At 41.0% G+C, this 8,369-nt stretch overlaps 1 pseudogene; it reads right to left on the reverse strand.

Annotated features, from left to right (window-relative positions):
- Window positions 1-4,593: 4,593 nt before the first annotated feature.
- Window positions 4,594-4,712, reverse strand: LOC112469637 (annotated as a pseudogene).
- Window positions 4,713-8,369: the final 3,657 nt, after the last annotated feature.

The following is an 8,369-nucleotide window of genomic DNA, read 5'->3' on the forward strand; positions in this document are numbered from 1 at the left end:
TTCCTTTCTTACTTAAACTAGTCAGAGTGGACTAGTTTTCATGACTAAATCCATGACTGATACAGGAAGTAGAAAAAATAAATGGTAAAGGACACAGTATGACGTGGCGTGTCATTTTATAAAAGCATAGAGAAACCCAAAAAGGCCACTTGGTCTTCCCTTTTCTCATCTCATCTCAAATGAGAAACTAGTTTTCAAGTCTCCAGGGAGAAGTACACAATTCCAGGAACCTACAACACCCAATGCCAGAATGTTCTACCTTCATATTCAAAGAGATACAGGACCTATTTGTAGTTAAGTAAAATGTACTTAAATCACCTATGTTCTCGCTGAATTTATCTTTAACGGTTTTAATTTTATTATACATGGAGCTGCCAACCCTCAAACATTAAGGAATCATCTTCGTTTTTTCCAGTTCAATGTCAGACAAATACTTGAGACAAAGATGTCAGTATTATATTTAATATAAAACTGTTTTGTGCCACATGAAAAGCACTTGTTTTTAATAAAGAGCTTACTTCCAGATCCCCCCTCTACTCCTCATCTTTTGAAGCCAAAGGAGGTCAGAAACCCTTCTACGAAAGTCAACATGAAGTCCACCTGAATTCCTTCCTTCTCTTGTGAAAATGACAGTCCCCTTTTGGGGACTGTGCTTTTGGGGGCACAAATTCATCATCCTCGAGATCTTGATGGACATCTGTCCTGTGATGTTTGCTCTTAATGGCAAGAGCTATGATGATGATATTTATATTTCTGTCACTGGTTTTCAGAAATTATTTGGGGGGTATTGGGTCTCGGTAGTATGCCATTAATATCTACCTTAAATATTTTACTCATTGACTTTAAAATTCTTCGAAATTCATATTTTTCTTATAAACTCCTTAAAAATGTTATAAATATAACACCCATGATGTTTCATGAACAGGTCAGGTTATATTGCATAGGGAATAAGACCTGGAATCAGACGAGCCTAGAGACTCCAAGGAAGAACCCTCCCCTAATTATAACCTGATCTTCCATAGTTGTCAACTATGTACCTTGGGAAAGTCTCTTAGATTTACTTCTTCATCTGTAAAATAATGTCACAATACCTACAATGTAGGATTGTTGTAAGGATTAAATGAGATAATACATAAAGTAAGTAAAACACGCCTGGCATATAATAAAAATTCAGTATAGTAGTTCTTTTTCTTCTTAAGTTAACTGTGAATCTTGACATCTGTACATGATTATTTTCAGATATACTGCACACATTTCAATATGGATGAAATTTTTTATCTCTTGACTTCAAAATTTCAGTTTTGCATATCTCTTGTTCTGTGATCTGAGCTGTTGCCATCATTTTATTGAACTCTTGTGTTGATGACCATCTCCTCCACTATACCTTCTGACTGCTGACAAAGTTCTTTGTCACGAGCATACCAGCCCACACTTTAATGCGCCAAAGTAGATTCTCAGCTCTGTGGATCCAATTCAAGCTCTTTATCACTTGAAACACCATTTCAATCCCCCTCCTACAGATATTCTCCCATTCCTCAGCTGTGTATCAGAGTCTAGGAGGCTTGAAATTACATTTTTTGTACTCCCTTGCTTAATAAATTATACTCAGAAGAAGTAAAGCTGTGGAATCCTTAGTGATACCAGTGCCCCAGAGTCAAGGGCCACCAAATGCCCCCCATCCCAGATCTAGATAAGACACTAACACCACTATGCTATTAAAAGTTGTTCCTCCATTCTCATTCCAATTTCAAATTTTCCTACTGGCTACTTCAGCTCAAACTCAACCCTCCCTCTTTATTTCTTCTTATTCTTTTGAATTCTTTGAGCCCACATTGGTCTTCCTTAGACTGCAAGCTGCTGAAGAACAGAAAGAGTATCTTTTCATGGCAGTAAGCTTTCCCCAACCCCTCCCCACAGTACACACACAAACTGCTTTGGCATATCATAGGTTCTTTGAAAAATGCATGTTTGCATATCTTTTTAAAGTTGTATTCTTCTCTTTGCCTTCAAAATACAGCGGATTATTTTGTGCTGAATTCTTTGCTCCCTCTGAGCTCAGAAGACCAAAAGTGATTTCCAGTAAAAATCTTAGAAAGATATATTTTCAGAACCAGAAGCAACCATGTCTTAAACATCACCCTAAGGAGGGCACCCAAGCTGGACTAACAGAGCCCATAATTTTCTACAGACAGTGGGATGAACACTCTGGGACAACTCCACTGGTTTGCAGGCAATTCCAGAGTTACAAGATGTTGGAGACAGGAAGAACCTCGGGCGTCCTATTACCCAACCTCTTCAATTGGTATGGGGAAGAAACAGGACCAGAAAGAAGAAAGTGACTTGCTCAAGGTCATCCAGATATGTTGCCTGAGAAGGGACTAAAGCCACCAGCTTCTCTCCCCTCGATTTTACTCTATATGCATGGCCTGAGGCAGTCAAACCACTCTTGGCCATGGCTGGAAAGCCCTTCAGGACATTGGAAATCCCAAGGGTGAACCTGGCATCAGTCTTTCCCCAGTATTCTTGGGTGACAGCAGGGACAGTGACCTCAGTGACAGGTCCCTGAGCACTCCCTCAGCATCCCATATTCAGCTCTCCTCACAATTGGTCCTTTCTAACCCTTTATTTATCACCCCAGAACTTGAGAGTAAAGCCAAGAGGAGAGAAGGCCGCCATTACTGCGTGTTCTCTACATCACTCCTGTACATAATCTCTGGGTAATGAGTCCTCTTGCCAGAAGCGCAGCTCCCAAAATAGTATGGTGCATTGGCGGAGGTCCAGGTGTTAATAGGGATGGCAGCATCTTGTCTTATGACCCATTTTAACTGAGCTAATTTAGAATTTACCTGACCAAGAGTACCATAAAATGTACTCCTCAAGATGAGATTGTTAATTACCACAGGATGACTTGCCTGTGTTTGGCGGTTGGCGGCTGGAAGAGAGCTGGAGGAGAAAGGCTGGTTTCCAGAAATAATCCTTCCCTCTTCACCAAATAGGAATTAAATGTGGGAAAGGGCAAAGGGGATGGATAGAGAGATTCACCCACAGGAACTAAATAGAGTTATAATTAGTTTGTGTGTTTGCAGGTGTCATCTTTCACCCCCCACCGCCACCCCCCGCCCCCCTGCCCGCTGCCTAAGGAAGAAAGAAACTGCGGGGTAAGCTCAGAATCCTTTGTGTCTCTTAGAGAAGGGCACTGAGATCCTTGGGGTGTTAGAGGAAGAGCTGGAAGCAAGATGACTGCTAGGAGCAAGGCAAGTGAAGTCTCTGTGGTGCAAAGAGAGTGGCCCCGATGCAATGACCCCCCGGAATATAACACTGTTTACTGACAGCAGCTCCCCGCAGCTATTACAGAGCTGCCTGAGAGCATCCTAATTAGTGAGGGTTGTCAGCACTCCCATTATAATCCCCAGTTGAGTGAGCTAAGTGTTTATCTCAGCCACTTCAAGTCACAGTCTCTGAAAGATAGCCTTGAGTGGCCGGTCTCAATTTGTTTTTACCCCATGACTTATTCTAACCATCTCCATGTTTCATATGCATCTCAAATGTAGCTTCAAGCAGAGCCATCTCATATTAATGGGGATTCTCACAACTGTCTCATAGCTGAGATGTCCATCATTTTACAAAAAATCTCTCCAAGCGCTCTCTTTCCAAATGTTTCCAAGATATGAATTATAAGATAGATTTGAAGCATTTCCTACCACCATTTCCTTCACTGTTTTCTTTCATTCTGGCTTCAATACACTAGGTCTTGACCTCACCACAATGGTTCTGGGGAAGCAGGAATCTATTCCTGCTTTTGGCTGTATTAGATTATAGGTCTGCATGTTAATCAGTCAAGGTTTCTGTTCTGTGAATTTATCCTAAGCATGCTCTCCTTAATATTTGTTAATTCATGAAACCTATATGGAATTTGCAGTGTTATATATTTAATCTTACTGTTATGCCATATGCCTTTACATGACATTATCTGCCTTGATGTATAGACCAGCTTTATTAAAAGTAATGGGTTTTCTGCATTTTGAATGGAGAGAGCATTCTGAAGAACAGGAATAAAACTCAAATGGGATGATACATGTGTAAAAGCATGATTCATGTTGACACAGTCTTGTGAGCACTGCCTCCCTTCTCAGCCAGCCCCTTGACCACAGCCACAATTGTCAGGAGAATTCCAGGGTGAAAGGGTGAGGAGGAGGAAGCCTTATTTTCTTGAAAAGCCAGACAATACCCTAGGTAAGTACATCAAATATCAGGCTTCCCTTAGGCAGTGTGGAGCTTAAGTCTAACACTAAAACCGATGATTTTGTGAAATGAAAGAAGTCCAAAAGGTATTAAGAAAACAGTGGCCACATTGAATCTTTTTTGAGATCCAAGTAAAATTAGCATTAAAGATACCTGATATGAATTTACCTACTAAAAATAGTCAATTCCAGTATCATTTCAATTCACAGAGCCATAATCTAATATTTCAAAGAATTCAATATCATTTTTTACGTTATATTATGCAGATTTTTAGGCAAAGCAACCCTTGGTTGACCTCGCAGATTACAAAGACCTTGTCAGCTTACAATCCCTTATTTCTTTTAGTTTTTACACCTACAGCACCTGGTCTTCCTAGGTGGTCTCCCATCCAAGTACTAACCAGGCCCAACCCTGCTTAGCTTCTGAGATCAGACAGGATCAGGCTTGTGCAGGGTAACATGGCCATAGACTGTATTATGCAGATTTTTAAACATGTACAAAAGAGAGAATTGTTTGATGAACCCCATGTATCCACCTTCCCACTTCAACACTATAACTATCAACACCTAGAAAATCTTATTTCACCTCTATTCACCATGGCCAATTCTACCCATGCATCCACCCCAAATTATTTTAAAGCTAAATTCTGACTATTTTAAGCAATTTGAACAGGCATTTCACCTGCCTTAGAAAGCCCATTGTGGGATCGATTGCCATCTTCAGTTAGCACATTAGGCCTACCCCTGCTACACTCTTTTATCCCTACCACCCTCGACAAGCCTCATAACTGACCATGGCCACCAGAGGTGTCTCACAGACACACTATGAACCCCATCAATGACCCAGAATTCAAATCCCTACCACCTTCGACAAGCCTCATAACTGACCATGGCCACCAGAGATGTCTCACAGAGATATCTTCAAACACACTATGAACCCCATCAATGACCCAGAATTCAAGGAAGTAACTGGGTACCCCAAGTAAGAACAAGTGCCAGATAAATCTTGCAACCTGAGGGGCAGCACTCTGCATGGCCTGAGAATGGCCCTCATGCACCAGCATTTCCCAATCACTAAGGTAATAGCATCAAGTGATTTCTATGAAAAAACTGAAAACCAGAAAGTACCATCTTTACTACTGAAAAACTAAGTCTCCTTAACAACAAAAACAGACACCCATATATGGTTTGTGAACAAGTACAAACTTCATTACACAGAAATACATATGGAGAATGGTATCATGGCAATGAACACTCCCATAAATAGACATTGTAAGAGGATACCAAAATCTGGTATCATTGCAATAAACTTCCCCAAAAAATTAAAATGGAATTTTTAACGTAATACCAAAAACAGACTTCCATGTCCCAACAACTATTTATATATTTGAAACTATTCTTTCTGAAATCACATTAGGAAAACATGCATGGCGGCGGGAGCTGGGGAGAGAACAATACATCTGAACTCCCTGGAAAGCTACTTAGCCTTACTTCTGGAGCGTATATGGGCATGAGGGTGTTGACAAATGTACGAAATAAATATCTCAGATAGTAATGACCAGGGAAAATTTTAAGGGTCTGAAAATACTTTTAAAATCAGCAAGCCCCTGATTCTTGGCATATTAACAGCTATTACTATACTAAAATAATTTGCCTGGAAGGCATGAAAAAAATCAAAGGCAAACAAGTTTAATTAGCAAGATGAACCTTCCACTTCAGAGCAATGAATGAGCAAATACACATTTTCAGATGAAATTCTAGAAATACACATCAGAGAGAATGTGCATTAGCAGAATAGCTAACCTGGAAGGAAGGGATGCATTTGAGATACTGATTCATAGGAAAAAAGAAAGGAGACCTTCTTACTCAGCCTTTGTCAATCACCACCCAAAACACAAGGAGAGTGGCAACACCAGTAACCAGGCGTTGTCAGTGAGGAAGGCAAAGCTGAAGGAGCTCTAAGAGTTAAAACCCTGTTTACTATGTCTGGCCATAGTGCAATCTATATACCAATCACTGAAGTCATTTGAGGCTTGCCTGTTGCTGACAAATGTAGATGGACAGATATGTAAAGATGATGCGTCATGAACTACAGCTGATGAATTTCCTGCAGAAGCCCCTGTACTCACATCAGAAGTGTCAAGAGGTGACAGAGCTACATCACACTGAGTCTGGCAGTTTAATTTGGTGTCGGCTATTAGTGTTGACTCTCAGCACTATTACCATTCAATGTTTCTGCTGGCAAGGTGACACAGCCTCAGAGATTGCTAAATTTCTTTGCTGAGTGAAAGAGAGGTTTCTGGTTTGCTCAGTAATCTCTTACTGAACAATGAGGATTGCAGAGGGGGAAGGGGAAGGAAATGAGAGACAAGAAACTTGTTTCACAGGGCTCCTCTAAAAGTTCCTTTGCATAATTTCAGGTAAGAATCTGATGACTTTGGGTAAAAAGCAAATGGGCAAGGGATGATTTATGTCAAAGGTTTCGCTTGGCTGAATTAGAAGCTACTGAGTGCACTGCTATCACGGAAGTACTCTCCCTACATTGGTCCCAGTGAAAACATCACATTCACTCAGGAAGGAGGATTTGGTGGGTTAGTCTGACCTCTGGGTGTCACCCAATGAGTTCAGTTCCCTTCTCCTAGCCCCATGCTTGAAAGAGAGGCAAGCTTTGGCAGTGTACCCAAGGACACTTCAACCTTCCTTGGTTACCCTTTCTCCAGGGAAAGAAGAAACAGTGCCCATACCCTATATTCCTCCTCTACCCCAGGCTACTGCTGCCAATGTGAGAGGCATGGGGTGTAGGCCAGGAGGGCTCCAGCAGCTTAACACTGGCTAAGGGAAGCCTTACATTGATTCAAGGGAATTTGGTCAAAAGCTAATAATAGCTATCTCTTCATCAACTCTGTCCAAGACAGAACTGCCATAGATGGATGTCCTAGTCCTCACATCTTGGAGGTCACAGGAAGATGATAACTTTTACCAGCTTCTAAGATACACCCTTCCAGAACGGTCTATGAGAGTGGAAAAGGGGTCAGAAGCAACATGGAGAGGGTATTATAGACATTAGTAGTAAAATAATCTCTGTAGCAAAAAGAAAAACATGGTTCAAAGTTTAGCAATTTGTCTAACTTGTCCAATTAGGATTAGAGTAGAACAAAGAGGAAACACGGCAAGTAAAAGCTATAAGAGCCAGAGCAGATTGCAATGCTTCTTAGCACCTGCCCTACCACAATGGAGAAGAGCCAACTCACAATATTGTGCTCCTTATATTTTCATGGAATTTTACACTTGTCTGTGGCTTTTACTCCCATTATCTCATTTAAGCCTCATTCATTCCACATTTTCCTGAAGCCACTCCCAGAGGCCACATATTCCAGGAGAATTTTACCTAATTCCATAGAGCGGACCAATCCAAAACCATCATGACAGCATAACCCTAACTTTACATGCTGAAAGAGTTGGGTGAATTTCTAAGGGGAAAATACATAGGTTAGTCCAAGGAATTCCGTATAGACAAACAATGTCTGGGATAACTAAGCATTTTAAAAGAACATCTGAGGATGAAAATTCCAACCTAATAGTCTTTGGAAATCCAAATTCACCATTGTGTTCTTATAGGGGTTTATTCCCTATGAAAATTTCTCTAGTTGAGGATCCTAGTATTAATACTGTAAGGGTTCTATGTCCCTGATTTCTGCTTTCTGAAACCATCTCCCTTCCATAGACAACTTTATAAAAGTTTCAGGAAGACGGTCTAAGGGATATCAGGCTACGTACGTGGACATAATGTACAAAACAAGGTCAGTGAGAGTCCCTGCTCCAAGCTGATTACCCACCTGGAAAATTGTGTCCAGCTGTAGGAGCCACACTTGATGAGGGATATTGACCAGTGGAGTGCATCCACAGGAAAGCAGCTGGAACCATGGGAGTCGGCAACCACCATGTGCAGTTGAAGGTCATTGGCCAAAGAAGACAAGCATAGTACAATCTTCAGTCAGTTTGAGAGCTGTCATGTGAGAGCTAAGAGATGTTTACAAAAAACATAGCAGGCCTTTCTGGGCTACCAATAGAGGCATCAATACAGCACTGTTCTGGGTTCCTGTCGTAACTTAAAAGGAAACTTTTGCA

Source organism: Pteropus alecto, unplaced genomic scaffold (assembly GCF_000325575.1).
Source record: "Pteropus alecto unplaced genomic scaffold, ASM32557v1 scaffold86, whole genome shotgun sequence".
Taxonomy (NCBI): Eukaryota; Metazoa; Chordata; class Mammalia; order Chiroptera; family Pteropodidae; genus Pteropus; species Pteropus alecto.